This window comes from Falco biarmicus, chromosome 8 (genome assembly GCF_023638135.1).
Source record: "Falco biarmicus isolate bFalBia1 chromosome 8, bFalBia1.pri, whole genome shotgun sequence".
In the NCBI taxonomy this organism is placed as follows: domain Eukaryota; kingdom Metazoa; phylum Chordata; class Aves; order Falconiformes; family Falconidae; genus Falco; species Falco biarmicus.
In genome coordinates this window covers 17497227-17520659 of record NC_079295.1, presented here as the reverse complement: position 1 = coordinate 17520659, position 23433 = coordinate 17497227, and the positions used below count along the sequence as shown (strand labels likewise).

At 38.0% G+C, this 23433-nt stretch overlaps 1 long non-coding RNA gene across 1 annotated transcript; it reads left to right on the top strand.

Annotated features, from left to right (window-relative positions):
- On the top strand, window positions 1-23220 carry LOC130154292 (uncharacterized). Its single transcript, XR_008823676.1, has 3 exons — window positions 1-114; window positions 5969-6140; window positions 9810-23220. It is a non-coding gene; the product is annotated as an uncharacterized LOC130154292 (long non-coding RNA).
- Window positions 23221-23433: the final 213 nt, after the last annotated feature.

Genomic DNA, 23433 nt, shown 5'->3' with positions numbered 1-23433 from the left:
CCAATCATGCTTCATCAAACAAAAAAACAGAGCCTGAGGAGGTACCTAAGGGATCGTAGGTACTTGGTCAGTACAGAGGGCTGAGAAAGAATCCCAACAGTCCCCAGGATCTTGGTAAGACTGAAACTTATTTGCCAGCATTGCAAATAGTGTAGTCAGACTATTAAGAATGGGTATTCATCAGGAAACAGCAACATTTGTTTTCTCTCCTTTATTTCTTCTGTCTGAGAAAAAGCTATCAGCATTGTAGCTATTATTTATAGGAATTTAAATCAAATGCCAAGTACAGAAATATTTCTTTCCTTACCACTGACTCACTACAAGCATTGTGGTAAATTACCCTCTGTGTTTCATTTAGTATAATCAATGGAGTTGACTTGTGTCCTACGATAGCAGAATTTATCTCCAGCCTTAAACTGAGGCTTTTTATTTGTCTGATTGTTTTTAATTGCATTTCTGAATGGGTACAGAGTATTTCAAGTGCCTTGGGTTCAGATAATTGGTACTGTAAAGACAAATGTGGTAATTCTGTGCTGAGGGAAACGGGGCACATGGATGTCATCAAAAAAGGAAGGTAGGAATACCTTGGAAGAAAGAGGATCTTTGAACAGTAACACCACAGAATGGCTTCTGAGGTGAAGCTGCACCTATTATTTCAGTGCTGGCCATAACTGATAGACCTTTTTTTATCTAGTTTTGGAAAGTTTTGAAGAAACTACATGAGCTGAATTCTTGCCGAGTTTGTAGTTGATCTAACACACTTTTGTGAGGAAGCACTGTACTGTGTCTGGAGTCTGGCACTGAGAGGTCACATACGCTCTTAAAAATGAATCAATGGATTCACTGGCCTGCAGCTGCTGAACAGCTCTTCTCAGTGGTGCTAATTTGTTGTGGTGGTATTAGTTTACATTACCATTGCATTATAAAGAGAAGTCTTTATTGCCCCCTCTTCAGAGCAGTTGCAGTAAAGCGACCTACTGAAACTCAGGAAATACACACAAGGCTCAATGTGCATTTGAAGAAGTTTCTCAATTTTAATCAAGCAACTTTGTTTTTTTAGTCTGAGCATTACTAAAACTGGTTTTGATTAATATGTTTTTATGTGCCTGAATTACCTGAACCTATCCTAAGTTGTGCTTAACACTATAAAGATGATCTTAACTTAAAATAGGTATATCCTTTGTGTTAGACTGCTATGTAGCCATATAGGCTAGGAGGATTTAACATGAATCTTAACTGTAACCAGCTTTTACAAGTTGCTAAATGAATCATTTTTCCACTTAACTTGTTAGATGATTTTGGGCTCTTTTCATCACATTGTTTCCTCAAACATATTCATTACTTTAACACATTGGATAGATGTTTTCAAACAATACATTGTGGATACCAAAACCATACTCCGTATAGATTCTTCAGAGGTCCCCTTAGCAGACACTTGTAGGAAAACATTAAATGATATGAATAATAACTCTCAGTTTGCTTTCTTCTTCCATTTTGGTGTACATTTTGTAAAGCCACTTGTTTTGAAAAAGTTTATGTTTGATGAATTTGCTTTTCCTTGAGAATTACAGAAGCACAGGTTTGTTTATTTTGTTGCTATCTATTTCTTCTGTCAGACAATAAAAATTTCAGTGTGCACTTGAAACAGTATACCTAGGAAAGATAATTTCATTTCCAAGTGAATTCCACAGAAATTTTTATTTCAAGTTTTACTTCTTCTACAATAAGCAAACTCGCCAGGTAACACTTTCATCTCAGCATCTTGGTGGGAACTGAGTTTTATATCAAACCACAAAGACAGAGACTGGATCTAAATTAGATTGAAAGTTTGTGGGAAATTTCTGAAATGCTTAAGGCTTAAAGACTCCTGTCCATTTGCTGTGGTCCAATTCATTTTGAGAAATACTGCAGTTTGAGAAACAGCAATTCATCTCAGTAGATGAGTACTCAAGCATATGCTGTGAAATTCAACCTTAAGTGGACCTTCTGATGACATTTACGTGAGTCTTATAGAAAGTCTTATAATGTCATGGAGAGGAACATGGCTAATTCACGTGATGTTTGGGCAAACTTTTTAACCTTTACACTTTATTCACCCCATTGTAATCCTGAGCCTGCTAAGGCTGCGTTGCTAAGAACCCACCGCCTCTGTGAAAGCCAAAGAGTCCACAAAAAGGATCAGCATCTCTTTCCTTTATCCCATAGTCACACCTCATCAGGCCCTAGAGTGCCCAGGATGGCCAGCTGGCTATCAACATGCAGTTTTTGCTCCGTGGCTTATTGATTTATTTGAGCCAAAGGAGACAGGTAGGAATGAGTTAGAAAATGGTAATATATGCAAATCAGGTTAACATACATTGTTTTAAATATATAATGCAGATTGACTTGATTTTCTAACATTCATTTTTAACATATGCAACTCCAGCCCTAAAACTGTCCCTTAAGAAAAGCTTTACAGGCACTAGTTACGCAATTTCAGTGGAGTCATTCTGCCAGCGAGTCAGGCAAGAGATGCTGAATCTGCTGAGAGCTGAGAAGGCCCCAGCCTGCCAACAGCTTGCAACATGGAAAAGATGACTTCCAGCTCAATTCATTCTGTAGTTGTGGATGATCTGTGCAACATTTTCTTCTTCACCTGTTTGCTTTACTTTTTCTCAGAGTATGTGTACAACTGCCAGAGCTCCAAGCACCTGGAAGCAAATCATGAGCCCAACAATCTTCCTCTCAATAAAACCTTTCAGTTGAGGTGTGGCATGATGTTAACCACAGCAGATCTATGGCTGGCTAACAGTGAAAGCAAAGCTTACTTTCACATGATCTTACACAAAGAGGGAAAACAGCAACAGGGCTTTGTATTTAGAGGTGAAAGACGTTAAAGAAAGCTTCTATAGCACAGTGTATGGGAACCAGCTTCACACATATGTGAGCAGAAAGGAAAACAAACTTCTTTCTTTTGACCCTTCCAGTACTGCCTTGAGCATCTTTACAGTAGTCTATCCCCACTCAAGTGTCTCCATCAGACAAAACGACACAAATGCCAGCTCTATAGGAGAGGAAATGGTAGGGTTTCTGCCTTTGTACTTCTGCTGCAACAAATACCCAGGGCTTTGACTGTTACATGTGTTCATACTGATAAAAAACATTTCTAAATGTGCACACAACCCCAAAATACTTCTCACCACAGACCACAAACACCTCCCTCACCGCTAAATGAAAGAAGTTTTAACGCATATCTCTCCACTTTCCAGGCTAACTTTTCCTCCTCTAACGTCTCACCCTTATTTTGTACACAACTTCAGGTTTTCAATGGAGAGTTCAGCATAAACTCCTAATGCTGTAGGTCCCATCACAGACACTGCCCGGCTACCATCCAGCCCAGTTATGGAGTCATAATTGATGAGGAGATTCCTTTTCTGTCTGTAAATGCATGAGCAGGCCTGGCCTGTGATCCAGCTAGTGTACAATCAAAGATCTATGAAATGTCACTGTCTTTGAAGATGCTTGTGAAGAACCAAGTGCAGAGGACAGGTCTCACCCTCTTGGCTTTCAGACCAGCACTAAAGGTTACACTGCAACAGTTCTGCTCTGCTGTGTTATTTAAGTCTGTAGAAAGGTAGCTCGTATCAACTGGCAGTGAGACAATCTCCAAGTTTTATAGGCCATTTGTGTGAGAAATACACTAATAATTCAGAGATTTTACTCATTTTAACCAGTTTCATTTTTGTGATGTGACCTCATAATCCATTTAAACAAGGATTAATACAGTCATCCAGAAACTCCAGCTTAATGTCACTAGCTTGATATTAAGAGAACATCTATTTACCATGAAGATATAGGACTGGGTGTGTGGTTGGGTTTTTTTCTGTAGAAGGTATGGGGTTTTGTTTAAGAAATACATACATAATTTTCAGATTAAAACATTGGATTTTCAAATGTAAATATTGAGTTTTAAATAAATGAATGAGCTTGGTTGAAATGTTGATGTGAAGAAGAAACAATGAAAAACATTGGTTGTCTGAAAATCAATGTTTTGTCAAAATCTAAATTCCAGTAGTTGCAGCAGCATTTTTCTTTACTGAAAGCAGCTAGGAATGTTGCTAATATACTTTCTTATGCTAGTAGAGAAAAAATTTAACTTTCCTCCTGAGCTAGGGAACTCCCATCTCAATATCCACCATGAATTACTTTCAGACAAAGGTTCTTCCTCTCTGTGAGAAGTCACCCACCACTGCTGTGTACCAACATACCAAAATATCTACTAACAACAGACAGCAGACACAGAGGCTGACTCTTACATTTTTCTACTGTAGACTGGCTTTCATTAATCAGCTGAAAAATGCGAAGGAGCAGTTAGTCTGAAAAGAAGCCCTGCCTCACAGCTGTGACAGTCCGCCACAACGTATGCATCGTGTCCAAGCCCCCGGTCACAATTCCTTTCCCTCCCTCTGGTATAAATACTTAGTACAGGGGTCCTCAAACTACAGCCCGTGGGCTGGATACGGCCCCCCAGGGTCCTCAATCCGGCCCCTGGTATTTACAGAACGCCCCCGCCCCCGACGGGGGTTGGAGGGGGAAACCAAGCAGCCGCAGATGGCTGTCTGCCACTGCATCCACGCGCCGGCCCCCTGTTTAAAAAGTTTGAGGACCCCTGACTTTGTACTTTTGATGTCACTGTTTCAAATGAATTGACACAGACTATCTAAATATTAAAGGTGTTCCTTTCCCCTGATGTGTTTTGAAGGAAATGACATATCTTGATCCTTCATCAACCTGTGCATTTTTAATGACAAAACAACTATTCAGTGATGGGGTTTTATGGTGACTGGAACAATAGCAACCTTGAACACCAGTTTAAGTATTAATAACAGCTACAATAACTTTGTTATTCTCAGCACCAAGAGGGTTTACTGGATGCTCCACTTCCCTGTTGATGAAAATGAGAATAGCTTTGGAGCTCAATTCCTCTAAGAAAATCTAATGGCTTTTACCAAAAGAATGGTGGCATTTCTCTGAGAACTTGTCTCTGTAAGGTTTTCTGATTTACGGCAGGTTTTCAGGCTTGCCAGTCCTCATGAGTCCAGTCATTACCTTCAGGCTCTTAAGAAAAAGCTACTGTAGTGTCAGCGGACATAAGAGCATCAAAGGAACTATTTGTCTGTAGAAAGAGGAAACGTTTCTCTTGAGCTCTAATGTTGTCAGCAGCTGCTTGTTTGTTCCACATTGTTGCTGAGGTAACCTCTGAAAATAATTGGTGTTAGTAATATTTTTAAATAGTGTCCAGTGTTGCAACATCAGTTTAGTGGCTTTCCATTCAAGGTTTATTACTGCTTATTGCATTTGCTGCAAAACTGATGTAGGAATGAAGAGGGATATATAAAAACTTTCTCAAGATGGATTTATTTCCATCTGAAAAACATCCATGCAAAAACATGCAAGTGAGCCCTGACCATGTGGCAAGTCTGTTGAGAAGCTCAGCTGAGCTTCCTACAGAGGAATTTTATGGTCAGAGAATGCCATATGTGTATACTAAGCATTGCACTTCCTTCATTGCCCCAGCTAGTTAGGTTAATACTGTCCTTGCTTTTCTCTCCCAGCACTGCCTGTAAGCTACCACCTGCGGCAAGTGTTAGGAAGAGCCTGCTTACTTGTTCATGCTGTGACTAACTAACTGCAAAGATTAAAAAAAAAATAAAAATCTTTTGCACTGGTACTTCATTGCTGGGGCCAAGATGAGAGGGAAAAATCTCCTTCTGAAATCTTAGGAATGATGCCAGTGTAGAAAGAGTCTAGTCATGTTCCTCTAAAGGGTTGAAGCTGTAACACTGCTTTGAGGGAGGATTTGCATAAAAGGAAAACTGACAAAGATAAACAGGGCATGAAGATGAATTAAAAGAAAAATAAAACACTCAGAGTTATTACCCTTTAATGTAACGTTCACATTAAAAAACGTCTTCCTTTTCTTCCAAAGCATAACGTGCTTTTGCAGACTGCTTTAGAAGCAGTAAAGATACATTCTTACAGAAGTAATTACAATAAGCAAAGAAAACAAGAAGAACCAGAGGTCTTTGAGAAATTAAACTGTCCAGTATGAAGTCCAGCAGGAACTGGATCTCATGGAGGATAGAAAGAAGAGAGTGGAGGTATGTATTTGACTTTTTTACTGAATGCCTACTATTTTATCCAGCAGCCACTTTAAAATAAAGAAGGCAACAGCAGGAAACAAAATTTCAGCAAATGGCATGAAGGCATGAGTGCTCCTTGCTGTAAATCTCACTGAAAGTGGAAGCTGAATATATGTGGTGCTGCAGTAAGGAGGCAGACCATGTACCTCTCCCACACTAAATGTTCTAGTAGGAATGACACTGAACAGTAAAAACCCAATACTGCACTCTACAGTATATCTGAAGGGAAGAGCAAACATAAGAAGAGGGGAAGGTAGTTTAGAATGACATTATTCTAAGGGACCAGGACAAAGTTCTGCCTTTTGATTTTCAGTCAATATTAGACTTAAAATGCAGACTCTTATTGTACTGTTCAGTCTTTGTTCTCTGACTTTTTGATTCAGATTTTGTTGAGACAGAATTTGGCCCATTCATGCAAAGAATACAAGATGAAAATGAGGTTCCCTGTGTTTGCAAATTAGTCTGAAAATTCTTCCTGCAGCCAGAATGAAGCTATTCTCCATGCTGCATAAAAGTCATTCTGCAGTCCTGACCCAGGCAAAACTTCTGTTGATTTGAATTGTTTCTTCCTGGCTGTGGTTATAGTTCTTAAGAATTTTTTTTAATGTGTATACTTTCCTTAGCAGGATGTGTAGCACAGCTGGATAAAAAAAATAAACAGTCTTGAAAGTATCATTTGTTTTCACGCTTGAAAGGGCAACTTCAGCTAGAGTATTATTGTACCTGTATATGCAAGCATAATCAACGTTTCTTCTGGTGACTTAGTATTATACTGCTTTTTTGAATGTCTTTTAAAACAGTTGATGAAATCATCTTAATTAGATTATTTGCTTTAGCATCTGCTGCTGTTGTAATTTCATTTTCAGTGTTTCCATTTGGTGAAAAGATTTTTTTTTTTCCATCTTGCAAAACAACATAATATCTGTGTGCACATATGTAACTGTAGAGTGTATACATGTATTTTTAGTACACTCTGTTCCTTCAGCTGTGCTTGGGTAACCTGGTAAGATTCATTTCCTTGTGTCTGCATGATCATGATGCACAGCATGGGGGAACTTTTGTAATGTGATAAAAGAGCTGTGAAATCTCACATTTGCTTGTAGAAATAGAAAAAAAAATCTGTGTCAACACCAGCAAAGATCTTTTTGTAGGCTACAATTTTTTTAAAAAATAAACACTAAGTGGGGAATGGGACCACAGTCTACTGAAAGTGTAAGGAGAATTAATGTAAGATTTGAGTAGATCAATATTTAGAACTTTTAAAACTGCTTCCTGTTATTCTCCTGATTTATTTTCAACCATTTTTAGACTCAGTCAGCTGCTGAGATATTTCCTTTGTGTGAGGCTTTAGGTTTTCATAAAGAGCTTCTCACAGTCCAGCAGCATTCATTGGAAACAAGTCTAGGAGCCGAATGCCAGAGGAATAGATAGGCTGGAAGGCAAGAGGCTGAGAACATGCTGTAAGCTCAGGAAGAGCTAACCACTTTCTTCTGAGGGTAAGCAGAAAATGTATGAACAAATTTGTTACATATACTGTAATGAGAAACTGGGTCTCATTTTCTTTAGAGTAAGAAGTGTTTGCTTCACTCCTCACCCCAACCTTCTCAGTCAACAAATAAATTAAAAACATAACAACTTACTTTATCCTGATTTGCAAAGATTGTACAGCAGGCAAGGGAAAAACCCCCACATGCTAGCATATGAATTATTCCACTTCATTTATTAGAAAACTCTAATAATATTAGAAAACTTCTTTAAGAAAGGGAATTTTGTGTCCATTTTTTTAAATTAGAGTTTGCAGAGTATATGTTGCGTAGACCGTAACAGTGGGAACTCTGCTCTTCCACTGGCTTCCTTTCAGATGTTAAACTAGATGGTATATGGAGTCACTGTTAAGTGTGAGTGGTAATCCTGTTCAGGGCAAAAGTTCCACGCTGATTACAATGGCACCAGTGTCTGACTAGTGATAAAATACTCACTGTTTCAGTGGTTACAGAGCTGCACTGGTGTACTGGTTGTGCTCAGAGAGAAATGGTATGAAAACAAATCAAATAATTTCCAAACAAAATATTTTTAATACATTTAGACTGACGGCTGAGCTATTACATAAATGGAAACTGCTGCTTCTGAGATGCCGCTGCTGTTTTCAAGTGAATGTAGCAGTTTGCTTCAGCTGCAGTGTCCTGTGCAAGCCTTGTGCCTGATAATATCTCCTGTGGGGCTCCACCATGGTGGTGTACAGATGAACAGCTGTTCCTGCAGTCTGACCAGATGTATGTGCTGGAGAGTCCAGGAGAAGATGAAAACACTTTGGGCATCTTCAGAGGCACAAGTGCCTACTGAGAACTTACTGGGGAGACAAATAAAAACTTGTGGACTTGAATATTATGGACTTGAGTTATAACTGGGGTGATAGAGTGACAGGAGCCCAACTCCTGTCTTTGATTAAAAATACTTCAGTTCTTTGCAGCTTACACCAATTTGGAGAGAATTGGTCAATACACTTGAGGGCAGAGCTGCCCTTCAGAGGGACCCAGAGACACTACAGGGCCAACAGCAATCTTGTGAAGTTCAAGGACAATGCAAAGTCCTGCACTACAGAAGGACAAGCCCCTTGCAACGATATGGGCTGGGGACTGCCTGGCTAGGGTGGACCTCTATGGGAAAGGCCTTGTGAACCACAGCTTTCATTTGTAACTTATGCCTTCAGTAGGGAAGGATAAAATTCAGCCTTAGGAAATATGCCTGGTCAGGAACACAGTGCAATCATTTCACCTAATACCAACCACCACACACTACATAAATAAGAGAGAGCTATATGGTCCTACTTCAATTATTTCAATAAAATGAAAATTACATTCTCCCTTTCGGGAATGCAGAGCTTTACTCCATTTTCAGGCAGAACACAGACTTTCTGAAAGGAAGATGTTGTATTACAGGCTTGCCATTCACATCGTACCAGCAAACCTTGAAAACACTTCGAGTGTCATCCCTTCCCCTTCAGTTTAACTTCAAGGCAGTTCAGTACCTGTTTTCATCTTATCTGCATATAGTAGCTACTTGTAACCATGTTTAGTAACTATGTGCTAAACAAAACAAGTTTACAAACCAAAAACATTGGTTTTGTTAACTTCACCACAGACATGCATGTTACAGTAATAGATGAGGTTTTGGGTGGAGTTCAGTTTGGTTTGTTATTGCCTATGGATCACACAGCTTGTAGATGAGTATGGCACTGAGTATATGACACTAATTTTCACAGAAGACTAGAACTCCAGGTGGCTGATGTAGATGTTGCTATCTTATCTATCTTGCTTGCTCTATCACCGACTAACTTAAGAACAGTGTGGGGATCAGCACAGGCTCTGGAAGCCTTTTCAAGGCTTTGAACACTTTCGTGTTCATGCACTTAGGAAATTTGTCCCTGCTGAGCTCTGTGCTGCTCTGAATGCTGCTAGCTGTTGAACTAAATACCACAGATCTGTCTGTGTAAGCAGCTGCACCTGGAGACACTAGGGAACTAGACTGAAAGAATCCATCTTTTTTTCACCTTTTGTTCCTACTTTTAAAAACATGCTCACTTTCTCCAGGACCCCTGACACAACACCCTCTCTCTCCTTCTCACAGGAGAATAATGAAGCCCTGAATATCCACTCACAGAACTATTACAGATCTCAGTATTCCTTACTGAGTGGCGATCACCATTGTGACTGCCATTGCCACTTGGCACGGGTGAAAACTTCAGCTTAAAAGCCCAGATTGAAAGTCAGTAAAGAAGGAAAATCAGAAAACAGGACATGACTTTTTTGCTGTACATAACCCCCACGCCAACAAAAAAAGCAGAGGCGGGTGTCTATCCAGTGGAAGGAAGTACACTGGGAGAGCTGGAAGAGGAGGAGGACAGCAGAGAGGCTCCATGCAGCACACAGCTCCACAGTACATTTCCTTTTGCATTACATGTACATATATCCTAACCTTCTGCTGAGCTGCAGGGTCATGAGTTTTGGTTTAGGATTTTTTCTTAGGCAGGCATGTCAGAAAACTAAATGGGTGCAGAAACGTGGTCCTTTTTTTGTGAAGGACTAGTTCAAGTTCTTGAAACGTTAAAAATATTACATTATTACTGCAAGGTTTCACAGGTGAGAAACAAAGTTGAGACTTAAAGCTAAGTGTGTTTTCTTCCATCTTGGTTTGCTGAACTGATCATAGATGTGACTCCAAGACTAATCTAAGGATTTGAGGATGTCAGGTGATGATTGATATGTTTCCACGCTTGGAAGTACAGTGAATATTTAATAGAAGAAAAGGTAATAATTTAAGTGGAGAAGAGGTCTTGTAAGAAAAGGAAAAAGATCCATGGAGTTTAAGCAGGCTGTGAGATAGTAACAGCAAATTACTTTCACCAGAATATCTAAGGGCATTTTACATTTTAGATTAATGTTCTTAATGGGGCAGTTACCCATACACTTCTTTGTCATAGAATCATAGAATTGTTTAGGTTGGAAAAGATCTTTCAAATCATCGAGTCCAATCATTAACCTAACACTGTCAAGTCTACCACTAAACCATGTTCCTAAGTGCCACATGTACATGTATTTTAAATACCTCCAGGGATGGTGACTCAACCACTTCCCTGGGCAGCCTGTTCTAATGCTTGACAAGCCTTTCAATGAAGAATTTTTTCCTAATATCCAATCTAAGCCTATTCTGGTTTTGGATAGTACTTTTGCACAAGGTAAAATTACTTCTGTAATGAACAACTCCATTCCTTTATAAATGTGACTGAGTTCTGTAACGCTTGTCACTCAGTTTGTGTACAGGTATAGTATAATCTATTTTTACAGTCCTTTGCAAGTGTCATCTCACTGACAATAGTTTCTTCACACTCTCATATAGAGACTTTCTTGGTCCCTGGATCTGTCACTGAATTGTGCTGCATTTCATGTATCTTAAGCTACCAGGAAACAACAGGCACAATAAATTAATCAGTCCCTATCATTAGACACAAATAAAAGTTTGGTGTATTCCTTTCTGTCAAAATGACAATACTATACTAGTAAAACAAACTGATCACAATACAACATGAATCTTAATGCATTTTGTATGCTGACATTGTTATTGATTGTTTCAGACATTTTTCTATCTGGCCTTCTTTTCTAGCCCAAAGACATCTAAAGTGAACTTTTAAGGTAAGTACTTAGCACACAAAGCCAGTAACAGTCTTTCAAGCAATAAAATGATTGCATTATGCATTACAGTGATTTTCTTAGACACTTTGACACCTAAGTGTTAGGACAGTAGTTTGTCATGGTAGGTTTAAGCTGCCATGATAATCCTTAGCTTTGTTCTTTTACTGTTTCCAGTCTTCACCACATAATTTCTCCCTAAATAATCTGAATTTCTGCCTGTTCTGCCTGTGTACTAAAGAAGATGTAAGCTGTGATTTAAATTTTAAGCATTAGAAGTCAAAACAGAAACACTTGTTTCTAACACAAAGATGAAGGAAAGGTCAGCAGAGAAGCCAGATGAATGGCTGATATGGTCTGACAGTTTGAGTAGGCATAGGAAGAGGAAAACAATTTAAAGAGAAGAATTAGTACAAGGCGAGACTCAAATATGACTTCAGATAATGAGTGGCTGTCTGGGATGCAATACCTTCTCACTTCTTAGTGACAGCAACAGACTGAAAAGTCTGAAGAAAGCAGTGAGCACTTACTGGGACAATCTCCCTGATTTTCTGTAACAGTACCCCCACACTCAGTAGGGGAAAAGTAACGACTGTAAAATGCACTGCAAGTGTCATAAAGTAAGAAGACCTTAAGCTGAGGATAACGCAATCTACAGATGTAGACAGACTTTGAACTAGACCCGAAACATGTAATCTGTAAGACTTTCAAAGGTGAAATCTGCTGATCATGATGCAAAAGAGAACACAAGGGAAGTATCAGTATTACTTGTGCCAGAATCTCTAGTGGCTAAGGATAATGAGAAAATGGTTTTGGGGAATGCGATGGAGAAACCTCTGCCAATAAAAGAATAATAAAACCTCTTCTTTTCCTGAATATTTCAATGTTTATTGCTGGTGGTTTTGTTTTTGACAGCTTGCTACAGGTGGGTAGCAGTCCTGGTTTCATCTGTGTGGTCTAAAACCTCTACTTGACAATAACCACAGACTTGTCAGCACCATGTACCTTCTAGCCCCATGCAGCATTTTTCAGACAAACTATAGCTCTTCCTTTCTAAAGCCTTTTTAGGAAAGACAAGAGAAGTTCAGTAGCTAGGTGGAGACCTTGACTTGCCCAAGACAGTAGAAAGGTCAGGTAGTGTTTCTGCTACTTCAGAAATGAGACAGTCATCTGCTTATTGCCTAACCATACTTCCTGTAAGGCAGCTGATAAAAGCCTGCTGTAAAGGTTTTCATGTCTATAGCAGGTTATAATCTTACAAGTTAACAGAAGCCCAGCCCATGAAACTCAAATGGTGATGAACAGGCCAATCATATGTTAAATCACATAAGTGATAAACTGATATGGGGGAATCATGCAGGATTATCCCTCCATGTGTTTGGTACTATAAAGAAAAAGCAGATTTATGTTGGTAGGTTAGTATGAGAAATGTGCCTTCTCATAGCCAAATGTGATCCCGACTTACTATACCTGACGGATAGTAGGTAAGAAGCATCACCTGCATGTACTGCAAACACCATGTTACTGGTGCTGCTGTTGAGGGACCATGCAGGATCACATGTTTAACTCACGAAGCTCAGAGACACCTGTGGATGGGTTCTTACCAGCTACTAAGACTATTTTTAATCAACTCTTCAAACTACCTTAGAACTTTAATACTATAGGATTGCGAAGTAAATGTTCTACATTAATACAGGTGTGAACTACTAATCACAAAATGAAAGGAGAAGAAAACCACAATGTAACATACGATAATGCATCAACAAATGTAATCTGGTATTTGAGGACTCTTATTTTATTGACAATTGCAAATGAAATGGCCATCTCATTACTGCTGTGTATTTTTACCTTAATGCTTTACCTCTGTGGTATGAATGTTATATTTGACATCTTAAATAAAACTATTAAACATTCAAGAGCTCCATTAGGGGACAATTTTTGGCCTGCAAGTGCTTTTCCGGTGTTGGTAACACAGTTCTAGTACACAGGGAACAGATTCAGCCAGTGAAAACTAGCTTGCACAAATGTTGCAGATTTCTGATTTTTTTTTCTCTTTTTTAAGTCTGAATGTGATTGATATATCTCCAAACACTGACTATACAACCTTATGTCAAGAGATGAGTCAACTGAAAAAAAGCACATGCAAAAAAAATTCAAATAAATTATTTTTCCTTACAAAAAATCCAACATTATAAACCTATTGCAAGAAATTCCTGTATAACTGAATGGAGATTGTCTTAAAAAAAGAGCTCCACACAAGAGCAACACCACCAGGACTGCTCTTACATGGAATTTAGCAATCTGTTTCAGCAGTACAGGGAAAGTCTTTCCAAAAATATAGTTTTATCAAGTGGGAGAAACATGGTACTAAGGCAAAGCCTTGCACATGCAACACTCCATTCTCATGAGACATTTGGCTGATTAGTCGGACTAGTTCATACTCCACTAAATATGTGGTTAGAATATTTGTTTAGTCCTTTACTGTGGGTTTTGCAGGTCGGTGTTTGCTGTTAGTATCAAGAGAAGGCAAAATGAAAGCTTTCTCTGGACTGAAAATACTGCTGTTTTGCAGGGAAGTAAGTTGCTGCTTCTTTCTAACCCATCTCATGTATTTAACACTTTAATTATATATGGAGGACAGAGGAAAGTCTATGTAACTGAGAAGATGGTGGTACTATGGCTGTTAACAGGTAAAAATAAAAGCTTAGTGCTGTCACAGCTTTTCCTGCTGATGCCCACTTTCCACGATAATAGATGTAGCATAAGAAATCAGCCATGTAGTAGGGTGATGTCTCAGATCTGATTGAGAGAGGTACCTTAAAAAATCTGAGCAATTTTGTAGTAACTCAGAACCATTGTCCCCACGAGAATATGAAACAATGTATGTGAAAAGTTCACACAGATGATTTAGAGATGTAGAAAAGGGCACTAGGATAAACATTTTTTAAATCAATGGTTTACTGAGAGTAGGGGTAATAAAACTATTCTTTCACTTGCTAGAGGAAAAGATGAAGGAAAGAGCTGGGATATGACAAGCAAGGGAGAAAACTGGGAAAATCAGACAGAGGAAAAACTTTCAAAAGCCAGTGATAAGGCAAAAGTAAGCAAAGTTTATACATGAAGCAATCAGAGTAAATAATTAAGCGAGAGAGACATAAGTCAAGACAGGTTTGTCTTTTCAAAGATCTTGCGAGGACTTCTGAAAAGTAGGGAAAATTACAAAATAAGGGAAAATTCAGAACTTGCTAAATAGTGGCTGAAGGGCTATCCTCTTACCATACCACCATGTCCTAACTGCCTCTGCAAATCATGATTTTGTCACAAATATTTCAGCACATCTGCATCATGCAATTTTGGTAGCAAATGTAAACAATGAAACCTTTAAATAAACACCATGAAAAACACTCTTTTCCCGAGTATTTGGAGGTAATTTTCAGTTCCCTTACAGAAATCTTTAAATATGTTTTGTCTACAGTCATTGTTTTTGAAAACAAAACATTCAGGCTCTTAAACTAACCAAACAACATTAACTCCTAAAAATCTGTTCTTTCTTTGCTTTTAAATATAGCTAATGGACCATATGCCCATGACAACACTGACTGCTGTGCTAACTCTAAACTGAAAACCAAAATAACTTGTAGTTCCATGTTATTGAACATGTTCTGACTAAGTGGTCAATGAGGTTTCTGTCATTAACACAACTGCATGCCCACCATGCCAGCTGTGCTTATTCACCTGCTTGTGAATTCTCTTCTCTAAAACAGAACTGCAAAATTACCAGGTTCTAGCAAGTCACTTCCTTAATCAACATTTGAAAAGCAACCTTCTCACAAACAGTCCAGAGAGTGGCCACATGAACCCTGCTCAGGAAATGGGAACTTGACCTGCTGAAGGATTTGCAATGCAAGAATGCAGCTGCGATTCCTGAAAGGGCTGAGGCTCTGCCTTTCAGTTCTTGTGGTTTGTGTATGCAACAGGGTCTCAGATCCCCCACAGACTTTGTAGATTTCCTGCAAAGCATTTATTTGCTTAGTTGGATTTCTTGCTAAGCAAGCGTTTGGTAATTATGGCATTCTAGGTACTACATGATGTAAATCATCCTCAATTTTAAAAGATCATAGTATACATTTATGAATTTCTGTGGTGGTGATCTGCAGACCCAGCAGCATCACAACACATATTTCAAAAACAAGCCAAGCTTGTGACCGTAAAGACGACTGTCATTTGCTACAACAGAAGGTAGTTATGTTCTCTAGTTTAAGAGAAAATACTGTCTAGGGGAGGGGAGTCTAACTTCCAGAATCTTTGTCTCCAGATACTTCACTTAAGCAAATCTCTAGTCGTCCTCCCCTCAGAAAAAAAAAAAAAAATCCCATTACATTTTTTGCTTACAACTACAATAAATGACTTGGCTTAAGTATTTTTCCCCCTTCTTTCTTGACAGAGAGTCTCAGCACGAAGGATGACAGATCATCTCAAATAATACTTAATCTTTAGAAATTATTTACAACAAGTCAATGCCCCCAAGAATAAAAGAAAGCATTTAATGTGGCAGACCATGATGTAGGGGAAGCAATAAAAGGAAAACGCAGCTTGAACTGTAATATTGCTGGGTAACTTACATCTCCCTGCTGAAGGCAGCAGAGTTGCAGTTACTGAACGGCTAATCTGTTCTACTGTTTTTTAATCAGATGTTGGCATTATCTGTCACTAATTGCTTTTTCATTTCCACTTGTAATTATTCCATTGCATGTTTGTGGTGAGAAGCTGAAAATGAAGCAGATCACCAAGAAAGAATTAATTGTTAATGAATAATCATCAGTAGGAAGCCAATTTCATTATCTTCAAAGAGGTAGCCAGAGATTAACTACTAACTGGTGTTCTACTTTCAGTGCATGACTGTAAAGTAATCGCAAATAATCACACCCTCCAACTTCATCAATTATTTTCCATTATGTGAATTGATACCCATTTTTGTTTTTGTTGTTTAATGTTAATGGTAGTATTCAAGCTGGGGAGTGCTAATTGGAAGGTGTTGCATTCAGTGAGCTTCAGTCCTAATTATTAGAACATCTTTTTCATTAGCATATGATTCTAGGAGGAATACATGGTGGTGGTTACTAAATTCACTGTGTTATAAATGCATTATCTTTATCAATAAATTTTAGACAGTAACTTAAAATAAAGTGATACATCCAAAGCTACTTTCTCAGCAATGTTCTAAAGACGGTAGATCTGTTTTTCAAACATGCCATCATTAACTGTTTATTGAGAAATTCTCCTTAAATCAACATGTTGAAAACAAAGACTGCTTGGGATTTAAGCAATGGGTATAATAGTGTCAAGGTACGAAAGAAATCAAATAGAGTAAAAAGCCTGTTATATACTAAGCAGAAATCTAAAAAAAAAATCCCATCTGCCTCACCATTATTGCATAGATTGATGGTCCAGTGAGAATTGTTGACTCTCAGCTTTCTATTCTGCCTTGCTACTGATTTTTTGTTTAGTCCTCTGTGATACCAAAAGCAACCATAAAGAATAGCTCTCCTAATGTTTTTAGATAAATTCTGTATTACAATTTTGCAATTTTATTGAACTGCTATAGAAGAAATAATGCCAACTGTGATTCAATCTCTGTGTACCATTGCATTCACTGAAGCCTCTAGTCGTCTCCATGTGTGGATATCTGATAACAGTGAAAACATCGCCTGTATTTTTTCCAGTTTTGTACCTCTGCATGTGAAACTCCCTGAACTTTCATCAAGGGAACAGTCATTATCTGTTAGTTCCCTTCTGTTTGAACTGATTTAAGACAAGTCAGCTTTTAGACACATTTTTATGTTTTGCTGGAGCAGGCGACATAAGGCAAGTGCACTACCTGCATCTGAAGGAACAAATACATTAAAAGTAGTTCTCTTCATGACCCTCTTTGGCAGCCTTAATCTTTAACTGGGAAGAAAGACAATATAGCAATGTTCTGGAAACCTAAAGAAATACCACTAAGGAAGATGAGCTCTTCATGAATTTCCAGTTTTCTGCAAAAAGAAAGAATGGAACATTGCAGCAACCCTTCACACTTCTAACAGGCTGCATCTCAGAAACACCAGGAATGAGTGGTCATAAATGATTTCTGAAAACCATTATAATTAACATAGATGTTTGACTTTTGCTGAGAAGTAAGAGTTGGCCTATATGGAGTTAACCCATCCAGCGTGACCAGCAATTTCAGAAACTGGAAAGTTTCATTCAGCTACATGCATCTTCTTAAACAAAAAGCAGCTAATAGTCACATCAAGCCCCATAAAAAATTGCAAAGAAGTTACAGTGATCTGTTGTCAATCATATAACTAACCTGTGCCACCTCTGTAAAGTAACAATATGCTCCTTTCTCTTTGAAGATTGTATTCAATGTGTTGTGACAGAGCTTGGATCACTTTTCAGCCAAAACAGTCAAAAGCAGCAAAAGTAATTTTCTTAAAGGCAAGATATTTTTCTCATCTATCATGACAAAGTGTGATGTGCTGATGTCATTGCTGCCACAAAATACTCTTCAAATTGTGCACGTTTGCATTCAGAGGAGGGTGACTTCTGTTATATTTCTTTTTTGGCACAGAATCTGATGATCTATTAAATAAATATTAATCCCTTGCCGCCTTCAAAGCTGTCTCTGCCATATTAGGATTTTAAATATCTTCATTAATTGCTTAACTACCTTTTCCTAAATTCCCCATGGGGTCCTTTGATACTAGTCACTCTAATGTGTTACCATGTGATTCATGGCTTCACTCTGCTGTAACACAGAATGTATTTTTAGCCAATTTTGTTTTACAGATGTCTTTGATAAAATCAAAATTCAACATTTTCAGACTCCAAAGCTACGCAGACCTAGAAATAGCCATTATAGTACTACGTTTTAAAAAATATAGAAAGTACTTCTGCCTCAGTTTACATTTGTGGAAAATGTTTCCAATCAAAACAATTCCATGGGTAAATACCTTCAGAGTCTAAGCCACACAGAACACATTAGTATGAAACTGGCAAAAGAAGCAATAGAAAAGGTTGATTATATTGAAATATCCATGATAAAATTATTCTTTGAGGTAATTACTCACATAAAAATGTTCTTGCTTAAAATGAAGTTATGAAGGATCAAAAAGGGTCATAAAGAAATGCTAGATCAAGCCAATTGCTTCCACCTGGTGTAGAGGATCATTTAAAGCTGAGATTTTAAATATAGTCCACAATTTCAGTTGCATTGCTACAAAAACTAGTGGACAACTGCCTTGTTTTTCCAGTTGCTGCATGTCACAAGTTGAAAAGATTGATCAAAAAGCAGTAACAATACACAACTTTTATGTATGTTCAGAACATGATGATGTTCTGTACACGGAAAAGCTCTCAAACTTAATCTAGCCACATATCCAGGATAAGAGAGGTGAAATGTGAAAAAGTAAAATGGCAACCAGAAAAAACCAAGCTGTACTTTGTGATAGTTCTGGGAAGATCACTCCCAAAATGTAACAGGAGAAACTCACCTTCAGTAAAATAATTTTGGCAGCTGCAAATGGCAAACTGCAAACATGCATACATGCTTATGTATTTATGCATTCATATTTTTGATGCAAAGGTCTGATATACTGTCCACTCATGTATCCTGCAAAACTGAATTTGCCCACCTCCTCCAGTCCCTGGAAGAGACCAAATCATACGCATTTTCCCGTAGGATACTTCACATTGAAATTACCACATTGAAATATTTTATAACCAGAGGTTGCATTATTTATTTTGTCATTGTCTCTTCTGTTTAATCATCTTGTTTAGGGGGAACAAAAGATCTCATGAAGCATCTCCTGGCTCCCCTAATTAGAGATTTGGGTTCAGTGATGAGAATACTGATCTAATTAGCTATGCATATTCTTTTGTAATTGGCCAGGACAAACTGATCTTCAAGAAGATTCTAGATTTTTTTTGCTGTGTCTTATTCTGTGGTATTTTTGTCATGCTACAGACTCTGAAAAGAGTGTAACAAACAGTACCTGATTTTTCCCTAAGAAGCAAAAGTTGGGTAAGTGTTCATCTGTTGTTGAGCCTTCTCCTGTGAACTTCCCAGCTTTCATTTCTGACCTTTCTTGCATTAAAGGAGGCATCTTAATTTGTATTGCTAATAGCTAGCTGTCACACTTAGCCTGATGTATCGTAGACACAGATAAAACCACAGGCTTAGGTATCCCTCGTGTTTAGCCTAAATTTAAGCTCATATGAGAACCCTTTGACTATAGCTCACTTTGAAATGAAGGTGATGCCTTTATACTAAGAACAGTGTTTTGAAAAAGTGACATATTGATGGCACAGTGGGAGATAGTAGGAATGCCATCTTTTTGTTACAAAGATTCATAGCCAAAGGGTTTTCAAGACTAGCTGTTTTTATTGTTTCCAGCAAGGAAATGCTGATCACAAGGAAGAATTCAGAGGTAGGTCCATAGTCCAATGCTAGCTAGAAATTTTACTATAAGAAAACGCAGTTTTCTTTTGGATCTGGCTGTCTGCCAAATTGTTACTCCTTTGTCATAACCAGACTGGATTATTGCAGTGAGCCTCTACATAGCAATACACCTAACTATTCATCTCAGAATTTCAGGGAGTAGAGCATAAAGTTGTCTGCCTAACTGGCTTATTTGTTGCAAGTGACATTTTTCAGCTACTCAGAAAAATGCATTAGTATCCATTTTATTTCTGGAAATAAAATAACTTATTTGTAGGGATCACTAAGCACTGTAGAGCTTATGTCCTATTTCCAAGAAGTGAAATTAAGTGGGGTACTTGGATGGCGAGCCTCCAATTTATACATCTTCTAGAAGACCCTGTAAATTTGTAAATCGACTCAGTTTTTAGGCAAATTGTAGCTGATTCCTTCATGTGAGTAATTAGAAGGAAGGAAACTTCAAATTTGGTACATGATGTCGAAGAGGGGTCTGTAGCCCATTTATAGAATTCAATGATATAAAACTCGTATTAGATCAATCAACTTAAAAAAATTGTGGAGCTAGAACACAGAGTATCTTTGTCTTTTGTGTTACCAGCAAACAAAGGAAAAGTGCCTCCTTAAAACAATAAACAAAGGAGAATAAGGCTTCCATAGTCGTAATTCAGGTTTCCAACAGCAGAGAAAGATGTTTCCTCCAGCATTCACTATAAAGAGGAATTTCTGACACTTTCATTATTTCATCTTATTGTCTATTTAGCTATAATACAAACATGTGAACTATTAAATACATACACAATTAGAGACCTCTTGGATCTATCATATAAATTGTCATGGGTCGTGTTCTAAAAGCCCAGCTACCTTCAGCTTTAAGGAGAGTATTAGGCATTGAAAGTCAAGCAAAACAGTTCATGACTTACATGGAACATTACGAAAACCAGCACCAAGCAGTATGCCATTTCTGATCAAGTATCAAGGCTCTATAATCTCTTCTTTCCTTAGCTGGATTCTTCACACCACAATCAAAATGTCACCAGAACCAACACAGAGTATTCTGAGGTTTATTCAGGCACACCACATCTCATAGATTGATACAATGGACTGTGACAGCTCTTTCAGAGGCATTCCAGTCCATCATGTCCTGTTGTTCATGTACACAAGCTTGTGCACTAAAACTCATTATGAAATATTTATCCCCAGAAAGGTTATGTGCATTATCAGTAACAACTTCCCCAAACAAAAATAAGTCAGTCATTTGCCATTTTCCCCCAAAGCCCTAAGTGTGCATCACAAATTAAGGTCTTCAGATCTTTAGCTAAGAAAAAAAAAAAAAAAAAAAAAAAAAAAAAGACAGCAGGAAAAAATATTTATAATTTATTACTGGCTGAATAAACTAGGCGAAAATTTTATGCCTTTCAAACACTTCAAAAGGGCCAACCAACCAACCAGCTGCAAGTGGAGTTTATAACTGGAAGCCGTGACACACTATACCCTACAGTAACATCAAGAGTACTTTTATAATACTGTCACCTGAATACAGCACAACTTCACTTGGCAACAAAGTCCCTGTATTTGCCACTCGTGAAATACACTCAATTCAATAATGTAAAATACAAAGTCATATTTTTGCATTTATTTATAGGCTTTCTTTTTTATTCCAAACCAAAATTTCAACATAACATACATAATTCTGTCTGCTTTCAGGGGGGTTTCATTAGACTATAAGTGAATTGCCCTTCTGGCTGCAAATCTGTTTTCTTTTGCATTCCCATCCCTCCTATGTGCTACATTCCCTCTTAAATTCCACATGGATTCTATAGATTTTATTTAAGCAGGGCCAAGTTGAATGAACAGATCTGCCCTAGAGAAGTTTGCCTCTTTTAGCATGCAACCCACCACTAATGCTCCTTTTTCATTTAGGTTTTCAATTTGGATGAATTCCAAATAACCATTTATTCCAATAGAAACACAACTAATTACACAAAGCATCTTAATAAAGAATGGAAACAAGATTAAAAGCCCTCCTCCTTCTGGTGTTGCAATGTGTAGAATTTATAAAATGCAGAAAGGTGCTTTAATTTCAGTTGTAGTTAGGCCTCATAAACAATCTTTTATCCAGTGTTGTAATACCAAATAGAACAGTATTCAAGTTGAAGGCAAAATATAGCCACCTTATATGCATTTATTACACCAGGTTTGCCTTACTCAGTATGTTTTCTCAAGTTTTGCAAAAGAATGACAAGCTCTTCACATATGATGTGTTCAGAGCACCTGTTCTGTCCTAGATAATTCCCTGCCCTAAGATCTTTCTGTCTTCAAGAGCTTTGCACACCATGGAGAGATAAACAAGCATGTAACTGAGAGAAAGAACAATTTTACAGGTCACCTTGAGTCACTGCAATCAAAACTGAAATTTGTACAGACTCTAAGAGCACTGTCCAGTTGGCTAAGATAGGTTTCAAAGAAGCTCTTAATGGTTACACAGGTGTAATGGTCCTAAGACAAAAGAAGAATGAGGCTGGAAATGGTCAAATTAGATGAGTTATGAGACATAGAGAAGAGTACGGAAAGAAGGTATATTTAAGGAAGATAAGCATTATGTGAGTGATAATAATAGTAGCACTGATACCATTAGAGATGTGAAGATGATGACTGAAATCCCAGAAGGGAATAACATACTCTGCAAGTGGGTAAGTCTGATGACAAGCTTTTTGACTTGAAATTACGCAACAGAAAGAATGCATGTACTAGGAAGGCTAAAGAAGAGATTTTTCCCATGTAACCATTGCCCACAGTGAAGCCTATGTAATTACAGATCTGTGCTGGCAAGAACAGGTTGTGAGAGCACAAAGGAAAGGGGTATTTCCTTCAGCTACCTCCTCTGCACCACAAAGAAGCTCTGGCAGGATCCAGTTAAAACAGCTATTGTACAGCACATCAGATCACTTATGCAATGCTGAACAGTCAAGACTCAATCCCTTCATGAGGAATCTCTTATACATGTGATGTCATCTGTTGAACAAAGCACAGTATTGATGGTCAAACAAACAGAAAAAAATCTGGTAAAGAACTAAATGAGAGATCTGGAACTCAACAGAAACTTGTGGGAATACCGGAGAAAGTTAAAGCTGGAGATTAAAATGGAGTAAGATTATACTTTAAATCAGGCAATACCTTGCTCTGAACCTTCACGTTTGTAAGAAATTTCCATTGACTCAGAGGTTATGTGAATGAATATTACAGAAATTTACAGAATAGCAAAGAAAAATTATCTGGCCACCTAGAAGGGCTACTGCCCCTGCTAGTCCTCTTCCTCCTAGATTCAGTGTCTTTACATTGTCTTCCAAAAGCATGGCATGCTGTTGTCAGTCATTCATGGAAAACTAATGACTATACAGAAAAGATGTCCAGATCTCACTGGCAGAGTTAGTGAGATTAGGCAAGGCCTTATATATACATACATACATACATACATGCCAGTAAGATTCATTATGCCCTCTGGTATCCATCCACTTTATAGCAACAAGCATCAGAAACACCTAAGAGCTCAGGAGAACATAAGAGAAAAACAAAGCCTTCCCAA